Source organism: Siniperca chuatsi, linkage group LG17 (assembly GCF_020085105.1).
Source record: "Siniperca chuatsi isolate FFG_IHB_CAS linkage group LG17, ASM2008510v1, whole genome shotgun sequence".
Classification (NCBI taxonomy): domain Eukaryota; kingdom Metazoa; phylum Chordata; class Actinopteri; order Centrarchiformes; family Sinipercidae; genus Siniperca; species Siniperca chuatsi.
In genome coordinates this window covers 24,334,039-24,359,908 of record NC_058058.1, presented here as the reverse complement: position 1 = coordinate 24,359,908, position 25,870 = coordinate 24,334,039, and the positions used below count along the sequence as shown (strand labels likewise).

Genomic DNA, 25,870 nt, shown 5'->3' with positions numbered 1-25,870 from the left:
GGCAGTTATTATCATCCCAGACTTCCTTTGAAGACCGAGTGAATTGGAGTTGATGCTAAAGAGAGCAGTTCTCAGCTCAGTGCAGGGTCTGGTTTTGATTTTTTCCTCTGCCTCTCCAGGACTTGTTAGCCCCTGATTGGTGGTTCTGACCCAGCGGGCCACCCCTTGGGAGGTCCTGACAGCTTGGGTCAGTGTCAACCTGGGTATCAGCCTCAGCTAAAAGGGAGGGGAAGAAAAAAGGGGAGGAAAGCACTTATGATTGGAGTGAGAATGAAATACTTGCAGGCCTGGAATTAGCCCTTAGCATGTTTTTATCCAAATTTTTATCTTGACATTTTTCACCTTCCGTGTAGCCTTTCTCACCCTGCCAGACCACCTACCTGCCTGAAACCACCACATTTTGATTGGAATAAAATTTTGGGGGACACGACATGACACTGACATGCAAATACTCAGATTTCATCTGAGTATGTCCAAAATTGGGAAATGTTCAGTGTTCCATTATCAGTTCAGATATATTTTTTCAGATTGAAACCGGATGAAGTATCAAACTTTTAGTTTGAACAATTTATGTTCAGTATTGATTAAAACTATTTTTTTTTGTCAATCTTAAATCATGAAGTGAAGAAATAATACATGTTGATTTTGCTACATCAGGGGTTTTCAAAGTCTGGCAGTCTGTGGGCCCCTCCACGAGACAACTGCACCCCCATGTTGCCATGGAGTCAGTGAGTTAGCTGTGGGCTTTTTTAGCCAACATATGTTTACATTTTGGCAAACTGACACCATTAAAAGTGTGCTGAATTAGCTATTAGCGGTTCCTGTTTGCAGTGTACCCGTGGATGTACAGATTACTTTGATACTGAAGGAAACTTAAAAAAGTGATGATTCCCCGGCAAGTTCTGGAGTTATGAGGATAATGATGTCCTCGGGAAGTTTAAGTCACACTGATTCTAAAAATATGCGTATCATGTCTGTTCAGATGTGAATGAGTTATGACTCAGAGAAGGAGTACAATTTTTCCTGGAAAGACCACATTGAATTTCTCTTCAAAAAGACCATAAAAGAGTTTATTTTCTCTGCTGCCTTAGGTCTTTTGGGGTGAGTAGACACATTCTTCTTTTGTTTTTTACTTCTGTGATTATGAGTGTTCTACAGTAGCGTAATATTACATGGTACAAGTGTTTGTCCACTTCTTTAAAGTCAAAACAGCTCCACCAACCCAAGTCAAAGATTGAAGGCCAACTCCTTGACAAAGTCTTTGAGCCTACCATAATAAGATATCAAGCCTGGCCAACAACATTGTCTCTCAACCATGCTCTGAACAGTGAAAACAAAAGTGTTGTCAAACCGGAGATAAAGGGTTCCACGATTCATTAAGGTTAGGCTGAAGCACTCTTCTGTACACCAGTCAATCCAAAAATTAAATATGGAGCTTAATCCCAGATCAAATGCACGTTGAACAGTGGTGGTGGTGGAAGAAGTACCCAGATCTTTTATTTAAGTATAAGTAGCAATAACACAGTGTAGAAATACTTTCACAAGTAAAAGTTGTACATTCAACATTTGACATAAGTAAAAGTATATAACTAACATAACTGATTCAAAATATACCTAAAGAACTCATTATGCAGAATGGTCAATTTCAGCATAATATATATAATATTTATTTAGATTTTAGATTGTACATTTTAGATTGTAATTATTGATGGATTCATGTGTGAGCAGTACTTCAATGTTGCAGCTCGTAAAGGTGAGGCTAGTTTGAACTACTTTATATACCGCGTAGCTCAAGCTATAATTATACATAATAATTTATTTGTTGATTATATTTTGTATAAAACATCTGAATCTGCAAAGTAAAGAGTAACTAAAGCTGTCAAATAAATGTAGCGGAGTAAAAGGTACAAAATCTGCCTCCAAAATATAGTGGAGTACCATAAAATGGAAATACTCAAAATTGTACTTAAGTACAATACTTGAGTTGATGCACTTAATTACTAGTTAACTACAATAACTAACTCCCTGTTCTTTTAGAACACCAGCATGCACCTGTCCCTTCCATCTCACACAGTATCTTTGCCTCATGTCTCTCCTGCGCCTCACAGTTTGAAACCTCTGGACTAGATCATCTCTTCAATACAACCTTATAAAAACAGATTTATCAGAAGTTTGAACACGTAATACAGCAGTATGTGGTTTTCAATTGGATGAGGTGTTACAGAACATGAAGTACTGACAATATGAGTGGCAAGTTCAATTTTGAACCTAAAGTTGGAAATCCACTGTGTTTAGGTATTAAGGCTGCATCTGAAATCACTCCCTTATTCACTAGACACTCACTAGTTTACTCTATTGTGAGCAGTTAATTGAGATTTCGGACACTTACAAATCATCATCATTTTGCATTATCACTGACAGGTGTAGAGTGTAATATTGATAAAGTGATGGGAACAGTGGTGGCAGGATCTCCTGCTTTGAGCTAAACAAAGTACAGCATAGGATAATGGGAATGTCATTAGTTGTGCAGATAATTGGTCATAAACCAAAGTATTGAACAAACTGGAATTTTGAGCTGATGATGGTGCTAAAAGTTGTTACAATTCATCCTGAGGGGGTAACATGAATGTCTGTACCAAATTTCATGACAACCCATTCCATAGTTGTCGAGCTATAAAACTAAAATTTCAACCTCATGGTGGTGCTAGAGGAAAAGTCAGAGGGCCACTAAAGTCAGCAGGCTACGTCCTCTGGGGACAATGAGTGTCTGCACAAAATTTCATGGCAATCCATCCAATAGATGTTGAGATTTTTCCGTCTAGACCAAAGTGTAGAGAACATTAAAAGTTACGCAGTTTTTGTTTGGCCTCGGTTAGGCTGATATTTATGCATTACTATTTACATCTTTCAGATATTATGTTATTTTGTAGACTTTGTGAGCAGCTAAACCTATATATATATATATATATATGAAAAGTATAAATGGCAGTATAAAACAAGACAGTCACAAAATGAGGCTGTTCAGGCAACTTCCTGTGTATCTCCTGCCTACTTCCGATGTAAATATAAAAAATATATATATTTGCTAAACAAACATATACAGATACAAATAGTAACACCCTTAGTCTAGGCTCTGTATATTCCAGAACTGGTAATGTAGTGTGTGTGTGTGGACGACTCTTTGTGTACTTCTGATCACTGCACCTGATTTCATTTTTCTTTTTCCATATATCAGATTTTGTTTTTTATTTCCGCCACAGTTAATCGAGCCAGTGACATATAAAATAAAAAAACTACTGTCTATAGAAACATCAGCAGCATTCGTTATATTTTCATTTCCGCTTTTGTTTCTTAAATACATTTCATATTACTTACATCAGTGTGATACTGCTTGATATGTTGTACACCGAATTTACATCATTAACATTTACATCAGCCAGAAAATGTGGCTAAACTGAGATTAGGTGAGTTTACTCCCTGTTACATCATTGATCAAAACTCCAAACTTCCCTTCAACGTTGCATTAAAAAAAAAAAGAAGTAGTAGTGAAAGTTGCTGTGCTTCTATTTGTAGTTCTCTCCCACTCTTCTTTAGTTTTCTGTCCCTCACATACACATGTACACACATAGATATTTACACAAACGGCCACCTCCGACACACTCTTTCACTAACTTTTAATCCTCAGCATGAACACAACATCCACACAAACACAGACACATTTGAATGCATTAATCCATGTCCCTCATTTAAATACGTTTGTGTTCATCAGCATGGTGGAAAGCAAGTGTGTATTTGTGTGTGTATGGGTTTTGAGACATTACTCTGGGCTGCCAGTGGGCCACTGAGCGGTCAGGGTGTCATTGCAAAAGTCCAATCAGTGCAGTGAGAAACAGCAGGGCTCACAGCAGTGCATCTATCTTCAAGGCCAGGCCATAAGACGGAACAGAATGATGAAAAACCAAAAGTCTGAAAGAAATGTTCGTCCTAATGCGAAAATCCGGTCATTATCGACTCACTGCCGTGTCAGTGGAAACCTATCTGAAGTTCATACATCCTTTAGCAACTTAGCAACTGCACTTCCATCTCCTCTCTGTTTCCCAACCGGTGGTTTGGTTCTCAACTTGTTCAGGTAAATCTGTCTTTCTTGACAACCTGTTATATGCTTAGCTATTACATGAGTGCAGTCAATTCTCCAGTGGGCCTCCATGATAGCACGAGCTGTGGTTGCTAGGAGAACTGTGAAAAAGCTGCCAAAGCCTTTATATTGTTAAGGAATGAATGAACACAATGAATGTACTTGGTGGGAAAGAGAAACAACATAAAGAATGCTATGGTGGCCGAGAAGGGCAAACACACATGCAAATAGACAAAGCACAAGCAAATTAAGAAAACATCCTCATCAATTTGACAACACACGCGCAGCATTTAGAAAACACGCTGCAAAGACACAAAACGACAACGGACGTGTTTCCAGAGGACACCAAAAAGGTTTGGCAAGGTAAATCTGAAGGAAAACTGCTGTTACTCAGAGATGATGAGCAGGTTCATCAGTGATGACAGACGGACTGCAGCCTGTTATGAACGTTGGAGTGACCAAGTGCACATAAATAGCGTTTCCTAGGTTAATATCTGTCAAAAACACTAAATCTCCTCACAAATCATTAAAATTACTGATAGAATTCCACTGTTTCGCTCTGCAGGGCGAGGCACATGCAGCGGTCACTTTTCAGCGCAGAGTAAAGCAGTAGCAGAAGTCAGAAACCCACAACATGAACGCGGATGATACACGAACCCGACTTCAGTAACTTCATGAGTCACAAACATGGTCTGTATAAAACAAACCGTGGCAACAACAAGCTGTGTTCGGCACTTTTTAGTGTCCTCTGGAAACACGTCCGTTGTCGTTTTGTGTATTTGCAGCGCGTTTGTGTATTTGGTTGTGTTGTGCGTATTTGCAGTGTGTTTTCTAAATGCTGCGCTTGTGTCACATTGATGAGGATGTTTTCTTAATTTGCTTATGCTTTGTCTATTTGCATGTGGTTTCTTAAGTTGCAGAGCGTTTCCCCTTGTCGGCCACCATAACTGAGGATCCAACTGAGAAATCATGTGTCATATTCATTCATGTTGATGCTGCCATTTCCTGTATGCTTACAGTGACATTTAGCAGTTGGTTATTTATGTCTAAAATATCACATATATCATATATACCATACAGAATTCCAACTCCATTTGGCACACAAGGTTTTCTGAACAGCTGCTGCTTGATCTGATTGCACTGTGAACCCAAATAGTCTTTATTTTCTTCTTTATGGATCATTCTTTTTGGCATAAGAATCAGTTGCTGGTTGTAAACAAACTTCATGGTGTTGTTTCGGTAGACATACTACATTACAAAGAAATTACTTTTTTTGTTTAACCAGAACTCTAAAGGCAAGTGTATGCTTGAAACAAACTAGTTTGTAAGGAGTGTCTTCCCACGACATATAAAGACAGAACTGCTTGCTCCGAACAGCCACACTCCAAGGTGGGGTGAAAAGAGAGGGAAGAGATGCAAAGGATCTCTCTCTGAAGGCAGTCATGGTGTTGCACTCAGTTGCACACAGGAAAGGTGACGGGAGTAGTACTGTGACGAATCAAAAGAGCCTGAGAGAGAAATTTGAATCCTGCATACAGTACTTTCTCACATCAGCACACCTGGCCAATCACTGTGTTAAGTGGGCGTGATTGTCAGATTATCAGTTTTGGAATGTGTGATGGCCGCATCAGCTGTCGAAAACATTTAGGAGTATCATTTCCACTCATCCTCACTTTCACTGTGAGAGCCTTTAGTTTGTATATTTTGCATTTAATTTTCAAGTTTAATTTGGAGTTTTGGAGCAAACTGTCTATCTAGTGCTTCTTTGTATTTACCTTGTCTGTTAAATGGCTTGGCCAGCCAGTATATATGTTAACCCTCATGTGTCATGAGTTAGGTCCGTTTTGTCTTTGTTAAGTTCAGTTAAGTCACTCGGTTCTTGTTGAAAAGGTGCTTTTCAACAATCGGACAAGTACTTCAGTTAAAGCATACTGTCATCTTAATGGCGCGTTTACACATACAGATACAAAAAGCCATATTCTTCATATTCTTAGCTTGTTAAATTGTAGAGAATTGCAAAAATGTTGACTTGCGATGATCAGGTTTTCCTTCCTAGTTTAGTGGACTAAAAAACACCTCTGTGCTTCTGGGTCACCCTGGTGGTCTAGGGGTTTAAGGCCATGAACCACAACGTCCGCGGTTTGAGTTCGGGCAGCGACCTTTGTTGCATGACGACTTGCATGCCCCTTCAAAGAAGCTTCAGAACTATGGGCTTCCATTTCACTTTGCACAGCTGGGGGTCTTTGAGTAGGGGTGGCCGCTGCCAGTGTGTTTTTTTCTTCCTGATACGTCCACTCAGTGTTTGAGTCTGCATGTGTGAAATGGCAGAACGGTTTGACTGCAAAACATGTGGGTTGTTTTGCACAAGTTGTTAAAAGAAAACTGATGGAATAAAACCAATTCCACCTACTATAATAGTTAGTTTCACACTGGCAACAAAAATAAAATACCAAAGAGTTGCCATTTCCCTGTGCACCTTGTGCTTTGTGGAGTCGACTGCACTTAAGGGCTCATCTTCTTGTGATTTTACCAGGTGTGCAGCAATCCTATATTAAGACAAGACCATTAATACTGGACGATTCTGCAAAACCTCTGATTACAATGAATGACAATCAATCTTCAAATTCTTGCTTTCTGCAATATCTGCACATGGCAACTACAGCATGGTTAAGGTTAGGGAAAATTTGCAGTTATGGAAAATAAACTATGGCTAGGGTTAGGCATCTAAAACACTGGGTTAAGTGTTTTAGTGTTAAGGGATAGTTTGTGCTTACAGTTTATGAAAAGGTCAACCTTAATTGCTGGTCTCCTTGAGACATTGGCTCTGGATGTATCTCATGGGGTGCAGAATCATCCAGTATTCCCTAAGGGATACTGGGCTGGTATATGAAGGGATGCTATATGAAGGTTTACTTTGTTACTTTGATATATGTGTTGGTAACAATATCCACTGTAAATAAGCACAACAGGCTATTAATATTATCATTTATTTATTTTTACCAAAGGTGCAACATTAGTCTTTTTTTATACCTTGGGAGAAAAATAATGTTGACATTTAAATTTTTCCTGGATTTCCAACTTATTCCAGGCCTACCCTTTATCCCCAAGTCGTTTTTTTCTTGTTGGCTGCTATTAAGAACTGTGTGCAGGAATTGTGTCTTTTCTTGTAATCTTGTTGTGCTGTAATATGTCACAACCATTACAGCATATTCAGTGAGATTAGATGACCACAGCAGCGTCCACACTGATGGATCTGGGAATGGACTGTAAGGCTTCATCCATTCATTTTCATGTTTTCTGGCATCAGAGATTTGAACTGTACATAGCTGTTTTTAAATCTCTTGAGCATGCATGTCATCTGACTGCACAAGCCTGTCTTTATTTATCCTAACTGGGGCGATCATAAATTAGTTTGGTGAAACGGATCTAATCTGTAGTATTAGGTCATGCTTCAAGTAGTGATCACCAGTAAGTCTTGCTTTTTATTACCATGAGGTCTTGGATGACCTCCATGTAAGACCTTCCCACTGCTCCACCCATCCCTGCCTCCCTCCTCAGGCAGACAGCATGGGCAGATGGGTGGCCACTCAGGCAGACCCCAGGGTGTGTGTGACACCCAGCTGGGAACTCAGGCCGGGCCCTCAGGGAGCCTCAGCATCGTCAGCGCTCTGCCACGGGTTTGGAAGGAACGAGGGAAAGTTTTTCTGCCTACGATACTTCTGAAATAACCCTGTCACAAGAATTAGTTATTTTTCTCCTTTCAGTAGACCATGTAATGGCTGCTGTGGGCTTTCTCCCCCATGGCCACCAGTCTGACTGGAGGATACTGCTGTTGAGGTCACGGAGGTCATGCTGCAGATATTCAGATAACAGTGTGATTCTTCATGTGACGGGTATTTACACAATCTGTAAATTTGTCCTTCAGTATTTACATATATGTCTTCTTGATCTGATAAGAATTTTTGCATTTTTGCAACTTGCCAGGTATGTTCATTAACATTTCCTCATTGTGTTAATAGAAAACATAATTCATTACATTTCCCTAAAAACATATTTGCTGTTGCAAATTAGTTGTATATAAACTTAATTTCTAGGAGACAGGGCTGCTCAGTGTGAAGCCTTTATAAGGATTAAATGTCTTAGTTATGATTTTCAAGGACTGCATTTTTCTACCTGGCATTTCCACTTTATGGTTATTACAGTACATGTTTAGTAATGATATCTGCTTCCTATTTGCTTTAGTTCTCACTTCTATTTTGTGACCTTTTACACATATTCTCCATGGTGCTTTGTTGAATGCAGTTAGAAAAATTGTCTCATTTTCCAGGTTGTATTTTTTTTCCCTTAAATTTGTAGTTTGATTTCATTTTTAAGAAAGACTTTTGTAGATCTACTGCTAGCTGTAAAAACTTTTATATTGTGCTTTTGGCCAGGGTTCATTCAAAAAAGTCATTAATATAAAGCTATTCTACAGCCCTGTATGGTAACTCAATTCAATTCAATTTTATTTATATAGCCAATTCATAACAGAAGTTATCTCATTGCACTTTTCCTATAGAGCAGGTATAGACCGTACTCTTTATAATATTATTTACAGAGACCCAACAAATCCCACCATGAGCAAGCACTTGGCGACAGCGGCAAGGAAAAACGTCCTTTAAGAGGCAGAAACCTCGAGCAGAACCAGACTCAATGGTGGGCGGCCATCCGCCGCTGCCGTGTTAGGTAACAAAAAGTATTATTTTCTGATACTAAATAGATTTCTTATATAAAGATCGCAAGTTTAATTCTTGATCTGTTTTACTCTAATCTACTTTTTTCCATTCACATCTTAAGGAATGTTCCATTCTCTTCTTGTAATTTTTTTTCTTTTCTGTCATTTTTTGTCTCATCCACTCTTTGTCTGGCAGGTCTTAATCTCATTTATTAGCATTTTTTCAAAGAGCTCTCTCTTTTTCTTTTCTTTTTTCCATGGTCTAGGACTGTGCCATTGTATGTGCATTAACGGCTCCTCCGACCATTCCCCCGAGCCACTCCAAAGAACAGGGATTAATATCAATTATGGACGGGTGGGAAAGTTCCCCGCCATGTGCCAGATCCTTAATAGGGACATGTGTAAGTCATTACCTCAACACTTTGGGCTCCCAAAACAGTTTAAATATGTGTGTGCATGTATGTGTGTGTGTGTGTGTGTGTGTGTGAGAAAGATGATTGATGATAAAGAGGAACAGAGTAAAGGGGGTAGTTGGGGTTTCTTTCTAGTTCGATAAAGCTCAGAAAATAGAGAGAAAGTAGGTTTATATTCTCTGAGAAGCGTCTGTTCGCCTTTGAAAAGTGATAAGAGGCTCTATGGTGACAAACCTATCAAAACTTTAAAAAACCTCTTTCTCGACTTCCATCGCTTTCTCGCACACCCACACCCACCCACGCACACACACACACACACACACGCACACACCTCCGTCAGCAGCAGCAGCGGCGGCGGCAGTCGGCCTGGTTCCATCAGAGCGCTGTGTTGTTGACAGTGTTGAAGGCCTCCGCGCAGACAGCTCTGACACAGCTCCTCTCTTCTCTCCTTTCCCTTCCCATTCCTCTGCCTCACGTTTTTGTGCATAGCAGATCACAGTCCTGCCGGCCTCTCTGGCTGCTCCACAGGCTCCGCTGGAGAAAATGCAGGCTGTCTGATGAATGGATGCTGTAACCGGGGTCAGAGAGATATATAGGTTAGCCAATACTGGCCCTGATCTTAAAATATGGAAGAACTGCCAGTCACTGTCGACTGGGGTCAAATATAAAATGCAGACTGATATATCATGTTATGGACATAATATTTATTTATTCGCTCATGTCCTCCTTGATGTATTTTCAGCTCTGTCTGAAGCTGACACACCTGTAGGAATTTCCTGCCACTAGTACGGTATTTAGTGGAGGGTCACACGGTGACTAAATGCAGTGGTGGAATGTAACTAAGTAGATTTACTCAGGTACTTATGTAAGGTACTTGTACTGCACTCGAGTCTTTTGTTTTCATGCCACGTTAGACTTCTAAATATTGTACTTTTTACGGCACTACAATTATTTGACAGCTTTAGACTTAAAATTAAGATTTTTGCATGCAAAACATACTGAGAGCTTATAAAATATGATGTTTTGTTACAAATTAAACTATCCAACAGTTTATACAAGTAGGATTAGGCGATGAATCAATTAGTGGATTGACAATAAAAATTGGCAACTATTTTAATAATCTTTTGTCATTTTTCATGCAAAAACATTTCATAGTTCCAGCTTCATAAATGTGAGGATTTTCTGCTTTTCCTTTTAATTATTTTAATTTATTTTTAATACTTTGGAATTTTGTACTATTGGTTGGACAAAACAAGAATTGTGAAGGTGTCACGACGGGCTCTGGGTAACTGTGACGGTGTTTCTCACTATTTTGAGAATTTTTACAAACCAAACGATCAATCCATCGAGAAAATAAACAGCATCCATAATGAAAATAATCATTAGTTGCAGTTGCAATAGTTAAAAATCAGCTCCACCTCAACCATCTGCTTTTACATGAGTAATAATAATGAGTAATAATAATCTAATGATATAGTATATAATAGCATAACAGTCACAGGGGCCATTTTTCTGCATAGTAAATGCAGAAAAAGTATTAAAAGTAAAAAATACTTACTCAATACTTACTCAATATTATTTTTATTATAAGATTATACTTACATACTTTTACTTGTAACAGAGTATTGTCCAGTGTGGTATTAGTAGTTTTACTAAAGTACTTCCTCCACCCTTGAAAGAGATTATGGCACAAACATTGATTCATCATATGATTATCAGTGTCAATGTAAATTTGCAGCCCAGTATGATGGGAATTATGTTTATATTGGGCGATTCCTCACATCACAATTTACATCAACGCTCAGTGTCAATGCTGGAACATGTGTTTCCTATAGGTAGTAAGGCAGAAAGTAAGAGTGTGGAGGTTGTGTGATCTTTCCCTAGCCTTAACCATACCATAGTTGCCATGCATCAATTTATTAAAATTTCACAATTGTTCAATATCAACGTTGCTCGTCTGGCAATAGGGTTGGAAATTTGACAAGAGAGATGGTTAATGTCAGAGAAAAGCTATGTTTACACCATCAGTTTTATCCGCTATATATTATTAATAATATCGATGTATTACATGTTTCTTTACAGTACAATAAGGCTAGATTTATACTTGTGAGTCATGGTATATGGTAATCTTGCCCTAAGCATAGGTCGGTTTGGATTTCTCTGGTTGATAACCGCAACACTAGATAAATATGTTGTACATTATGAAGCCATATTGTGCTTTAATGTACCCCAAAGTAAGTGTGTTTGCAGTCTTTCCTTCAGTTTGTGATATAGAGGAACTATTGAAAGTTTTGTCTGCTGAAAACCAAACTATTGCAGTGACATAGCTGAATAGCTGAATAGTGTTTACATTCTTGCACTCACTTTGTAAAATATGTAATGATAATATTAGCAGAACATTTTCAGTGGAAATGGCTCTGCTGGATCACAAAATATGTCTGAAAAGGAGAAGATTATTGAGCTTTTCATTATATGTTGTTTTTCCTTTCAGCAATCACTAACACTTTTAGAAACTTGCAGATGAAAACACAAGGAGCCACCATAGCCCTGGCGTGTAGTTGCATTTTTGAGGAGGGACACATAGCTACATGATACATAGGCTGCGGTGCTGTGTCCTAACCTCCTAATGCACAAGTGCAAATACAGCTTAAAGGAAAACTACAAGTTATTACAACTAGGGTTTTATTTGTTATTTTAGATGCTAAAAATAGGTCCAATGATGCAAGAAACACAAGCCGTCAGACAGACTGTAAACAAGATGACAGTTTTGCCAGATTAGTTATGAGTTTATTTGGAAGTAAAACTGAAAGTGAACGCACCTGTATTATCACTAATAATCCCTCATTGCACAGGAAAACTGTGAGTGTGCTTAACTACACCAAGCAGGCCTACAGTAAGTCAAAGTTTCACCAGGAAATTGGTGAGCACGTTAAGTACGGAGCTGGAGCCAGGTGGTGGTTAGCCTAACTTAGCATGAAGCCATGAAGCAGGGGTACAAAGCTGCCCTGGCTCTGTTGTCTACCAGCACCTTTAAAAGCTTGCTAATTAATCTGGTGTATCTCATCTGTACAAAAACATCAGTGTAAAAACTACAATTTGTGGTTTTGGGGGTAATTACGTGCTGCAAGTAGTTTTTAATAAACAGTAGTTTATCCATCCAATGTGTACTTCTGTACAGCTTCTCTGCTGGTTGCCTGGCAACACATTACTCCCTGTAAAAACACAAATAGTTGTGAAAATTTCTGTTTGTGTATGGATTTAACAAATGAGATACAATGTGTTAATTAGTGAGCTTAAAGGTGCTGATATGTGCATTTTTGAACTTTGGACAGAGTTAGGCTAGCTGTTTCTCAGTGCCTCCAGTCTTTATGCTAAGCTAAGCTAAACACTTCCTGGCTCAGCCCCTACACAGGCTACTGTGTCATCAGACCGAGCCTGGCGGCCCTATACGCTCACTATGCAAGTTGCGCAGGACCCCGCAAATTGCACAAGGGCCCCGCCTCCCCCTCGTGTCAATATTTGCAACTTGGATGAGAGGATGAAGCTGAACTATTCTTCTGGTCACGAAAAGAGAAAAAAAAACCCACCATGAGAGTGAAATGCGGGAACAGAAATCAGGTAAACCTGTGTTCTCTCCTCTCCAAGTTTCATGGCAGCAAATAACAGTGACATTAAGTTGATGTGCTAGCTTGCAGTGCATCTCTCTCTAGTCTGTCTGTTCTGCTAACGTTAGCTGGGCAGTGCATCTCTTGGTCTGTCTGTGTCTTGCTCAGACCAGTCCAGACACTATATGGGTGTGATGGCACCTATAGGTGCACATAACTTTAAAACAAGACAATGATTATCTAGTCTCTCAGTCAAGGTTTAGCTACAACTCTAGACTAATGCAAGATGCAAAGCAATGAATTCACATTGACTAATGATTTAATATTGAATTTAAAATGTTGATTAGCTGCATGCTGGGTAATATGGATGCAAATCTCTTAATCACATCAAGTATTCAACCAAGCCATGGTTTTCACCTTATTTTCAACGGGAAATTGACCTTTTTTGTGTGAGACTTACGGGCAGGCACTTCCGGTCATTGGCTAGCTAACACAACAACTCTTTGGACCACTATGGCTTCGAGGAAAACCGGAATGTTTTGTGCAGTTAAGGGTTGCCATAATAACTGGTACAAACAAAAGGTTTACTTGGAGCAGGAGTGTTTTCAACCACCTGATACCAGAGAATTGTCTAGGCTAACTTACTGAAGCCCCAATGAAAACTCCAAGGTGACGTCTTGTCAAGAGATCAATAAAAAAAATTAAATACAAATAAAAATGAAATTAAAAACAGTCATTTTACTGGTTGCGTGTGGCTACATGTTGTGTAAAATAACGCAGGTCTCAGTTAGACACTGGTTTTTATAGAAGTCCTTTGGATGTATAAAACCTCTTAAAGCCCACCGGGTCGCCCGCTTGAGCTAGTTCAATCGCGCATACAAATATAAGTGTTCAAACTTTTGTCAATCTATAGATTTACTGGCATAGTAAACAAGAGAGACAGAAAAAAAGTGGTGACTCCCTGACGTGACCTTTGAAGCAGTCATAAAGTCTGATTATGTGTCCATTCCTCAATTATTTAAATTCCTTTAGTCCGTACGGCTCCACCGATCAAAATAATCGAAACGTTTTTTTTTTCATAAAAAATAGTCCAAGTTGTAGATGTTGTCATGTGAAGTCCATTGCTCACTTGCCTGCTAACTTTGTCCATCAAACTAAGACCGCACTTTAACTGACAAACAATATTTTATCTTCTTCATGCACCGTGTTGTTGGGTATGCTTGTTTTCGTTACTTTGCTGGCTACAAAATAAAAGTGTCCGCACCTTTCTCTATTTGCAAAGAAAGGTTGAAATAACTATGTTAACCCTAGGCTTTCATCCTTTCTAATGTAGGCTACCGGTATCTTGATACAGGACGCTCTCTCTCTCTCATATGTTTTATGAGGCCATTTCTTCATGTCATCCTCCCACTCGTTAACATGCAGGGTGTGGCACCAACCTGCCATTTCGAATTATTATAGATTTTTGGAAGCCCTCCCACGGCCTCATTAAACAAGCTAGTTAAGCCAACGTTAGTTAGCTCAGGGAAACAAATGCCGAAGTTCGACCAACTGTTTACTTACGCATTTGAAAATAAGGTGAATAAATAATAATTTTTTATTTGGAAATGTATAAAAAGAAATCTAGGGGAGCCACACAGCTGTATAGGTTTGATTTGACTATTTTGACACATAAAGCTGCAGCCATAGCCTATGGGCTTATGTTTACATTGTATAGCCAAAGCTAATTGGATAATATTGTGAAGACTGGAGTAATTGCCAGACAGCAGAGCCAAAAGCTCAGTGTTATATTTTATTATTTTGTACGTTTTATATTTTCTACACTTTCTTATTTATGTTAATATTCACTTATATTAAGATTCTATAGAAAATACTTTATTCAATAAATATTGTTTATACCTCATTCTGTTCTGTAGAGGTTTACTTATTCTGAGACCGACAGATGGAGCAGACTGTTTTGAAGGAGGGAGGATTGTAGTGGGAACACTGGGTTGTCAGGTGTTACTGTGTGGCAATGGCAAATGGTTTACGTGGCTAACGGGTCAGGGAGGAGGGCCCCTTAGCAGAGTTTTGCTTAGGGCGGATGGCAAGGTAGGTAGAAACATAGGTCAGAAACTGACAGGTTTAATAACAGAATGTAAATTGCTCTGTCTATTCTGCACAATGTTTTGATATGTTTGATATTTGATATGGATACACAGGAGAGTGCACTTACAGAAAGGTTTTATTGTCATCAGCTGTAGTTTTGCGCACAGCACTGCCAACAGTATAGATATATAGATTTTATTTACAGTTTGTCAAATGATGTCAATCAGATTTTGTAGTCTATGTCTACACATGCACCCATGGCAACCCTGAAACCTTGCCTTTAAGACAGGGTGTTCCTTATCCTCCATTGCTCCTCAAATAGCCCCTTGCATCCCTCTCCCTTTCTTTCCCCAGAGACTCGCAGTGCTCTGGACAGATGACCTCGCTCGCAGCCAGCACTCTGGAGCGACCTGAGCCAGCCAGCCAGGCTCCAAGCCGCTTCCAGTGCTCTCTGCTGATTATAGTGGGTGGATAGGAAAGAGGTGGAGGTGCTGAGGCTCCTACACGGAGAGCCAGAACACTGGAGCTGCTGCGCTGAAGAGCCCAGACAAGGCGTTTTTACAAGAGGGATGGATCTGCACGCCACATAGAAGCCAATAAATCCACACCGCAATGGAAGGCAAGACAACGCAGCGCCATTGTGTTGGTGTTGCTCTTTGTTTTATGTTTTAAATCTGTGTCTGTGTGCACATGTGTGCCTGCGTGCATACTCTTGTGTGTGTTTGTATGTGCATCTAAATGTCTTCACCTCAAAGGAGTGGCCATCCTCACACAGCTACTATTGTTGCAAGCCTCTCCGCCTTCCCTCCGTCTGCCTCACAATGCCTTAGTGGTGCAGGAGAAGAAGAGGTGGGAGGGAGTGCATTGTTGAGTCGGACCAGCAAGGGAGGGGAGGGGGTGAGGAGGAGGAAGAGGAGGGGAGGAGGTGATGTGAGCCTGGGCAGACTCCTCGGAGCCGGACGTGGAGCTCCGATTATAGTGGCGGGGGACCGCAGCGAGACGTCGCCCAGCAACCCCAGCAGCTCTGCCCGTAAATCATGTCACCAGGGCTCCTCGGTGGCGCCCAGAGCCTCCCATCCAGTCTGTCAGCATCCTGGCTGGGGGACTGAGACCAGGGGGCCATCAAGGCCTGAGGGCCATCAGGACCAGAGCTCAGGATGAGGACATTTCGGTGGGAGCCTCCTTAAGATACGCCTCTCCTGCCTTCAAAAATAGAATATCTCACTCGTAACTCTGTCTTTGGTGAATTTAATGTTTCCTATGAGTGGAATCATGATCCTTGGCCTTTTCAAAACTTGAAACAAAGCTTCTTTAGTTACAGCTCATAGCTACAGCAGGATTTTTCACTCACTCCTGTAATGTGCACAATAGTAAGCCTACTATGAAAGTGTGTTACTCTCAGCATTGGGACAGATTGAGGTTAAATGAGGAGAAATCCAAAATGAAAACTAAAGAAAATCCCCTGACCTGCCTTTCTCTCTCGCTTATAAAAGTAATACAAAAAACTACATTTGCTCAATCCTTCATTTCATCAAAAAGGAGTAAATGGCATCATATCCCGCAAATAAGAGTAAAATGACAGATTACTTGCTGCTGAGGGTTCATTGAAAGGGACACAACTGCCACAAAGGGTCATCAGCTTTTCACTCGCTCTGATGAGAGCTTACTGGCCCAAACACATTAGCGCTTTGTAACGGCTGCGTACCCTTCAGTAATCCTACACTCTTAACAAAAAGGGTTTGTCCAAAAATGGTTCAGGCTTGTACTGTTGCATAATTGTCTTTGGGTAGAAACAAGCAGTCTTTGAAGTTAAATTTGAAGTTAAATTTTTACAACTTATTTTAACATACAAAGGTTTCCTCAGGTCACTGTGGTTAATGTGGAGCAACTACAATAATCAACACTGAGAACAATTTTGTTTCTCTGTGTATGTGAAGATGCAGTAGTTGTGAGGTGGAGTGCTAATAGTGGCACCATCAAAACTATATTTAAGTTTTAAGCAATGAAAAAAAACATAGTCCTGAAAATCTGTTCAGTGATCTGGAGTGAGACAGAAATATGACCTGTTCTCTTTTCCTTTTCTCGTATCAGGTTTAAGCTGAGAACTTTTTAACAACCACAGTGGTTTTGACCCTGGTTTGCCACGAGTCCATACCGAGCCAGCATTTGATGGGTGTCAAATAGCGGGAGGTGGACAAGTTCAATATTAACCTTTAAAAAAGCACAACATTTTCCATTTTCACAATATATCATTGATATTAAAACAGCTTTGGAAAGTTTTCTCCCTGCCTTTAAGAAACACACCTTTTTAAACATGCTTTTAACAACACCTAGTCATCTGCCACTGTACCACTGTCTGTTCCTACATTCCTACAATGTTATGTGCTTTTACGTCTAATGGTTTTATTTCTTTATGTGCTTGTTATCTGTGCTTTACAAATGAAATAAAAATAATTTTTATTATTATTAAAAAGTCTAGCAGGTGCATTTGTTTTGTGTGCTTTTGGAAGTTGCCTTCTTGTTGAAGTGCAATCTCTTTCTCTCCCTAATATAATGTGATAGACCTCATTGGCCTGGATGAGCGGCACCCTGCCCATCTCCATCCAGACCCTGGCCATGCTAACATGTCATTTGGATGCCCCTACTTGCCCTCTTAGCGCCCTGCAGCGTCTGGCAACCCAGCAAACCCAAAGCCAGCGTCTCGTTAGCATGCCGGTGGCCGCTCGATCTCGCCGTGGAGCAAGGTCACTGGAGACTGAAGGTGGTCGGAGTGCGCTGGAGTGAGTTGGTGCAGGCGGGGTGGAGGGTGGGGGAGTCAGTCTGCGCTATTAGCATTCACCGGCTCCCCGCGCATCGCTAAATTTTTCAGTAACCTCCAGCTGCTTGATGTTGGAGCAAATCACCAGAGAGGCTCACCGCGTGCCTACCCGCCTTACCAACCCCCACCCCATCTTCTCCCCCTCCGGAGGGCCGTCTCATTCAGGCCTCTTCACTTATTCATGTGTTTATTTATTATTTCATCGGCTGTGTCTGAGCCGGAGAGAGGAGGCATCTAGTTGTGAGAACAGTCATTAATTCATTAAAGCCTCTCCCTCTCTCCTCTCCTCTCCTATCCATCTCTATCTTTATCTCTCCATCGCCATTGGAGAGGACCCTTTTCCCCCCCGGGACAAACACACGGTCCCATTGCCATTCCTCTGTTGCCCTCCTGTCTCTTTACTCCACCTTCACAGTCTTTCTCTTTTTCACTTTGTATTTGCCATCAACCAATTTCTTGCACTGCTTTGATTCACTTTTTCTCTGTTTCCTCCCTGCCTATTACTCGACTATGTTCAAAGGCAGAGAGGGGAAAAGAGGAGCTGATATCTGGAAAACCAAAGTGTATCTGGTTAGATTCACTGATCAATAAGAGCTGTGGAACCATAAAGAAGCTCTACATCCCCTCTTCTCCCTGGATGTCCATCTTCTTCTCTGCCATATCTTTATTTCCCCCCATAGATAAGGGGTTTTACAACTCTAAAGGCTGGGTCATTCGAGTTCAGCAAGACCTGAATAGTGTTCAAGCGTTCCAGCGCTAAGAGCAGACGCATGAAATAAGATTTAACTGTTAAGAGACAAATGTCAAATTGACGTAGGACGTTGTGTATGTAGTGCACCTCGATTTTAAAGAGTTACTCTCATCATGGGTGCGCAAACAGTAAAGTGTTGCCTTGTGACAAAGACAAGAGCAGACACTTCTGCCAGGCTCCTTCTCATTTTTTATTCTTTTGTCGGTCTCGGCTGAATGGACCTTGTGATGGGAAGGAAAAATATGTAAGACCGTCACATATCTGAGACGATAACCTCTTGTATTTCTGCTGAGACATTTTTTCACTCCAGGTGTAGCAGTATTCTTCACACTACGCATGTCTCCTCTCTATCATGTTAACATCAGTAGTCAGACTAGCTTGCCAGTGTGTGTGTGTGTGTGTGCCTCCTCGGGGGCCAGAGTAGGGGCCCTGGCGGCTGCTCTGAGGGTTATGTATGGGAGCAGGGCTCCAAGGTGCTGGCAGGCCTGTCTGGGTTATTAATGACAGCGGTAGACCGGACCTCACACACTCCATCACCTGACGCCTTACACACCACCAGCCCATCTACCACACTGACACCTGGCAGCCTCACCCCCACCTCACCCTGCCTCTCACCTCACCACCAACCCAGGACAGACGCAATGCTTTCTTGGGCCCCAGACAACATTTTGGCTTGGCTGTCAGCCACCTCTGAGCCTGAAGTTGCTCTTAGTCAGTTCATATTCATGACATCAGGGTAGATGTTATAACAAAGGTTTGACCAATTAGGAGTGACAAACCCACAAAAAATGACCATCAAACTCTGGACTAAACTTTTAGCTCTTTGTTTTGAGTTTCCAACTGGCAAACTTTGCTCTCATTAACTAAATTTCCAGCAGCAGAAGTCAGTCATTTTCAGCAAAAAAGCTCTGATAAACCAATTGTACAGCACCGAACAGCAGACAGACAAGGTTAGCGACTAGCTAGTGAACACACTGTTTAGCATTTTAGAAGCTAAACAGCCAGATATTTCCTTCAGCAGTTGGTGGAAACCCAACCAGACCTAGAAGGTGGGCACAAACACGACTCCAAATGCATACTAATGTTGTTCTTTGCTTATTGGATGTGTAAATACAGTAGGCAACCGGTTGCTAACATGTTAGCCACAACAACTTTATAATTCAGTATGTCAGTGTTGTGTTTACAACTTGTTGCACTGCCCCCAAGTGGGAGACAAGTAACTCCTAACGCCACACATTTTTCTATGAGGCCTCGCAGTTAATCACTACATCCTGCGTTCCCTTCAAAAATGAGTTGAGCCAGTTGTCTCTCCTGTGGTTGATTGCTGTTGTCACCAGTTCTTTGCTCAATAAAATCAAAGTAGCAGAGTTACTTCCATCCACAGGAAGTCATATACACTGCCATTTCACATAGAATTTAGCTCACTATGAGAGGATAACTAAACAAGTGGAGGATTTGGTTTGGGGATAATTCAATTGATATTTAGACGGGATCAAAAATAAATTTCTTACACTACCTGCTACTGAGAAAATAATAACATTACCATAAAGCATTACTGATTTTGTAGGGCATTATGGTGATCCTTGGGCTGTAATTATCAGTTGCAAGGTCAGAGTAAACTGAAAGACACAGCATCTTATCAACAAAAATAAGCTCAACAGGGGCAGTGGTGTTAGAGAAGTGTCTTTGTAAGGACTCCTCTGACCACTGTAATAAAATGGCACATACAGAACAATGATTAGTAAGGCTTTAGATCATAGCCCGCAAATTAATGTCTACTTATTTTGTGTGCACAGGGTATCAATAAAATACTAATAAATGTATATGTTAGTAGTAAGTCCAAAGGCTAGGGAGTAAAGGGGGCAACAACTTTGTGATTAAGAGGGAATTATTACACAAAATTACACTGTAATTATTTGTTCAATTACTGAGTACTTATTTAATAATTACAGGGTATAGTAGTACTACTATAAGGCAACAAGTCAGGAACTATGAAGAAACAGTGTTGGTATTAAAATCAAAATTATTTATATTATCATTGATTTAAAAAATTATGATATATTTACAAAAATTACTTTAGGAAATTGCAATATATAACGTTATTTTTTTCATATGGAGTATTTATTATATAACAGTTTTTTTTACATTGTTGCTATAAAGTGCTATGAAGTGGTTCACCCCTTTTTACTGTAATTACAGTGTAGTTACAGGGTATGTGGGCTGTAAAATAAAGTGGTCCCTTTTTTCGTCCCCTTTAACATGTAATTATAGTGTAGGTACGGGGTATTTTTAAGTTTTGCTGTTTTTAACACAAAGTTTGGCTCGTTTTCACAATATAGATGTTGTGAAAGGACATATCGGCTAAGTCTGCTGACCCTGTTTGCACCTTGTAATTATTCAATATGTACTGGGTAATTTAAAAAATACTTACAGTGTAATTTAGTTCTAGGTCCTCCCTTAATGCAAATTTGTAACCCCCTTTTTCCCTGTACTTCTTCACTTGTACTTATAGGTACCCAGTATGGATTTTCTTGGTACCCCGTATGTACAAAATATTTACTGTAACTAGCAGGCTGAAATCTAGCCTTACCCAATGATTTCTGCCTCCTGCTCTCTCTTAGCTCCCTTCACATATTCCTGTGTTAGTGTAGCTGCCTGTCAACCCAGCAGAGGACAGAGGGCAGAAATGAATGGAAACCAGAGGAGGAATGGGGTGAGATTGACAGGTGCGAGGAAGGCCACAAAAGGTGAAGAAACATGAGTGAAAGAGCCAACAGTGAGGTGTATTTGTATGTGTGTGTGAGGGGGAGGCGAGATAGAGAGTGTGAAAGAGAGGTGGGAAAAGAAAAAAGGGGGGAAACCGAGCAGAGACGAATGAAAGAGAGAATGAAAACAGAATAAAAATAGAGGCTGAGAGGAATCCTCATTTTTCATTTCAGCCGGCGGACTCGATGCCTCGAGATCAGACAATCAGACCTGATGGCTTTGGGAGGCTCAGTCAGCTTAGGGCTCGGAAAATGATGGGAGGATGATGAGGAGGGTTAGAGAATCTCAGCGAGGAATAGAAGGAGAAGGAGGAGGAGGAAAGAGAAATGGTATTAGAGTAAATAACAGCAACACAAAAGGACAAAGGATTCAGAGATGGAGATTGCAGAAGAGCTGAAGCACTGGCAGAGGAAGCGGGGTGATTTTTCGGCTGAGGGCGATGTGTGGGTTTGGAGTGGATCGGGTGTTGTTTAGTGTCACCAAACAGACCCCGAGCACCAACCCCTCCTCCCCTGGGCGTAAACAGCCGAGTCGAAGGTGAAGGGCAGGGGGGGACGGATGGACAGATGGCCGGATGGAGCGATGGAATTTCTTCTTTTAAGAAAGCCGTCAGCGCTGGGTTTATGTGTCCTTCACCCCGATCCCGCAGGAACAGCATTAAAACACCACCTCCCTTCCCCTCCTTCTCCCCCGTTTTCTCCATGTCTGTCTCTCCTTCTCTCTCCACCCCCTCTCTCATTAAAACTGTGCGCCTCGGCTTCTAATTAAATCCCACTTGAAAGTCTTAAAAGTCAGACTCAGATTGATTCAATTTGCATTTCTGAACAGGGAACATTGCCTAAAAGGATTAATAAATTGGTTGAAAATGCCTCTTTCTGCAATGTGCTCTTGTTGCTTGTAAGACAACACCCATCCAATACCTCTTTTTCTCGCATTCTTTCACTCTTTTCAAGACATTCACACACACATACACACCCAGACGAGGCCCTAAAAGCAGTGAACCTAGTTGCCCATTCATCCATTTGTCCCGAAACACACACACATGCACGCACACACACACACACTCCTCTTCGTGATTCCTCCCTTCAGTCGCCAATTGAATTCACATGTTTGCAAAAAACACTGTGGTGAACATACACACCCACATCTTGCATCTGCACACACACACTTGCACTTGTGCACGCTCATGCAGGCAGAGGCCTACACACACACACACACACACACACACACACACACACACACAATTGCCACATTCACACACAACAGCAGTGTAACACTGTTGGCAGACCTCCAAATTTTTCATATAGGGGAGGATGGTGTGTGTGTGTGTGTGTTTGTGTGTGTGTGTGTGTGTTTGTTTGGGTGTGGGGGTGGGGTGTAAAGCAAAAGAGAGTGAGACTGAAAGAAGAGGGGGTAGGGAGGCAATTGCTCAAACAAGGCACGCTGGGGGATTAAAAAAGCAATAGGAAGATTGGCATGCAGAACCTCAGCGATGTTGACGTGCCGTTGATGACTCACTTGAGTGATAATATGTGAGGTGCTGTTGGAGGAAGACTGGCCACGGGTCAATGACTCACCTCTCCGGGGCACACCGAGTCAGCTAACTCACCAACCTCGAGTCCCGAGACCTCACACTCACTCCTCACATTCCCTGTGAAGTGGCTATTTATGGCTACACACCCCGCTTTGATCTTGCCAGTGCCATAATTACAGGCCCCTATTGTTGAGAACAGATGTAGGGTGGAAACGATTAATTGATTAGTCGATCGACAGAATATTAACCTTGGGTTTTCGGGAACTGTGATGTACAGACTGAACAGTGCTTGTCGAATAATATCTTATAGCAACCGTAACTAGGCATGGCAGGTCTGTCAGGCTTTGGATTTCTCCACATGTTGAAGCGTTGTGTATAGAGCTGTAGTGAGACTCAACATTTAAAGAGTTTGGAAGGTTGTGTCTTTTTTTTTTTTTGTCTTCCCCAGCAGAAGAGCAAAAGTGTAATGAATTGATTAAACAGTGGTATTAAACGGTGTTTACTGACGTATTTTATGTCGTAGAACAAAACGTGACAATCTCTTAAGCTTGTGTTAACCACAGACCTCATTTCAGGCATCTTACCTGAGGAACCCATTCAAACCCATTGACTTCGAGACGCGTGCAAAAATGCTAACTCATTTCCGGGTTTTGGGACTCATTCCTGCAGCACTCTATGGTTGTCATTTCAGCAAAATATACAAATGATAGGCCTGCTTTTGTCTACCTCAATCTTAAATTGTGGGCCCATTGTTTGTTTCAAGTGGTGAATGTGCCACCGTTATCATTGTAACCTGCATATGTGCCCGAAAGCTTGACAGGCGAAGCAACAGTAACTAAGGGAGCGGTGAAAAATTATTTTCTTCCATCGTAGCAAACTGTGAATTGATTAATAGAGAAAATAATAAACAGATGAATAATGAAAATAGTGATTAGTTGCAGCTCCATATCTGTAACAAATGTCTGGGACTTTGCAGGGTTTTACCAACCTGAAGAGGAGTCTACATTCTCCAATACGTATATGTTACACATGGTGGGTTTTGAAGGCTGAATTGATTAATTAGACAATTTTAGACAAAAAAATTGAATATAATAATGGGATACACTAATATTTCCCCACATTGAAATATATCCTTGCAATATGAAGAGGGCTTTGAAACAGTATTTAGGGAGATAACATTTACAGAATTTTTTGGTGGCTGATCAGGGTGGCAACTTTTAGGATTTGGATTTATGAAACTGAGGCTGCAGCCCGCACAGTAGGTGTGGGTTAAATACTATAAGCCAAAGACAAGGGGTCTTTCTGAAGAGGTTCCAATATAAGATAGATCAACTTAAACATGATGTCATTCACTAGAAATCATCCCAATTAGAGAGGAAAATATTCCACAAACAAAACCAGCCCTCACATGGAAGATGTGGCTTGAAATCCTATTTACATGAATACACAAAACTGACATGAAACCATTTGGTGTAATCAATTTCTGCCCTCCAGCAACTCTCTGCTACAGTGTTTCCTCTGAATTTTGTCCATTATGAAATCCAGTTCCGTGTTTGTGTTACAAATGATTCCCATTGTATTTCAGTTGCATAAAAGCTGTTGCCTTGACATTGCTCCATGCTTCACAGAGCCTTTGTTTCAGGCATCATCGGATTGCCACTGCTTACACTTAGCATCATATTATCATCTCGGCTCCTCTGAGGCTGGAGCAGCATATGGCCTCTCCTCACTGAGGTCACCGGATGGGTTCGCATGTGTTGACCTCAGATTCAGGACATCGACACAAGCCGGGGGAAACATGGCTCTTAACTTAGAACAACACTGACCTCAAGTGGTTGTTTAACAGCGACTCATTAAACAGACTAGAACTCTACTTCAAACACCCTTACATATTGTTTTCATGATATTATGCTCTGATTATAGTGATTATCATGCACTTACAACATGCTCATACTGCTTTCATGATGCTTTACAATGTTGAATGAGCACCACGGCAGGTAAAGTGTTACAGCTGCACAGCAGACTGTTTGTGCTCAGTGTTCTGCTTCACTTCCTCAGACAGTGAAAATGTGCTTGTGTGCATTCCACTATTTAGTTAGTAAATGGCATGGAAAAAGAGGCGAGGTTTAATAAATGAGGCTAAACTCTATTTGTGTGCAAATACGACTTACGGATTAACCTGCCAGGACGCCCTGGGGCAAAAATGAGACGAGGGTCCGTGCTGACCCCCATCTCCTTCAACTATATGTGCATTATGTATCAAGTACTGTGCACACAGTAGAACATGCATGGTATGTTAATCATATTTTGCCTTGAGCCCCACAAACCAACCAGTACTCTTGTCCTAGAATACACAAATGTGCAGCTTTTAAACTCTACAGCAAGTGAAACTGGCTTCACTTCCTCTATTTGTTACATGAGCATGCATGAACAAATACATAATTCCATATATATATATATATATATATATATATCATGTGCTGAAGTCATTAACAGAGAAAGAAAGGTGTATTATTTCTACATGGTGACATTACCTACGTTTGGGGGTCACTTGGGGAAGTATAAAACCCCAATCACAGAAATCTAAATAGACTACAAAATCATATTTTTAGGCAATTCTCATAACATTAGAAAAAGTCTTAAAGTATTAAGCTGATAAAACAATGTTAAGGATGTGTTTTTTTTTTAGCTTTTTCAGAGGTTCCAGGTTCTGCAGGACCCCAATAAAATAAATAAGGTCCTTGTCATTTCAGTTGTGTGTAATCATGTTCATACACAATCTGGTAATTAATCAAATTATCACAAACCAACTGACTTTAAGTGAAGGGCTTCTGGGCCCCCTGGAGTCTGGGCCCTGTGACAGTTGCCTACTTTGCCCAGCGTTGTTTAGGTCATTTGGAATGCACTGTTGTAGAGTCAGTGTCAAATGTCCAAACCGAGCTTGATTCATTACATCTGATGTGGTTTCTCTCCAAAAACCTCGTAACCTGACTGTATTAACTACACTCCTGGGAGACAAACACGAGATACAGTTTGGGCATTCTAA

General features: G+C 40.8%; 1 long non-coding RNA gene across 1 annotated transcript; it reads right to left on the bottom strand.

Moving 5' to 3' along the window:
* Window positions 1-25,817, bottom strand: LOC122863994. Its single transcript, XR_006375126.1, has 3 exons — window positions 25,640-25,817; window positions 9,594-9,830; window positions 1-216 (listed from the first exon to the last, which is right to left on the bottom strand). It is a non-coding gene; the product is annotated as an uncharacterized LOC122863994 (long non-coding RNA).
* Between the last annotated feature and the right edge of the window lie 53 nt (window positions 25,818-25,870).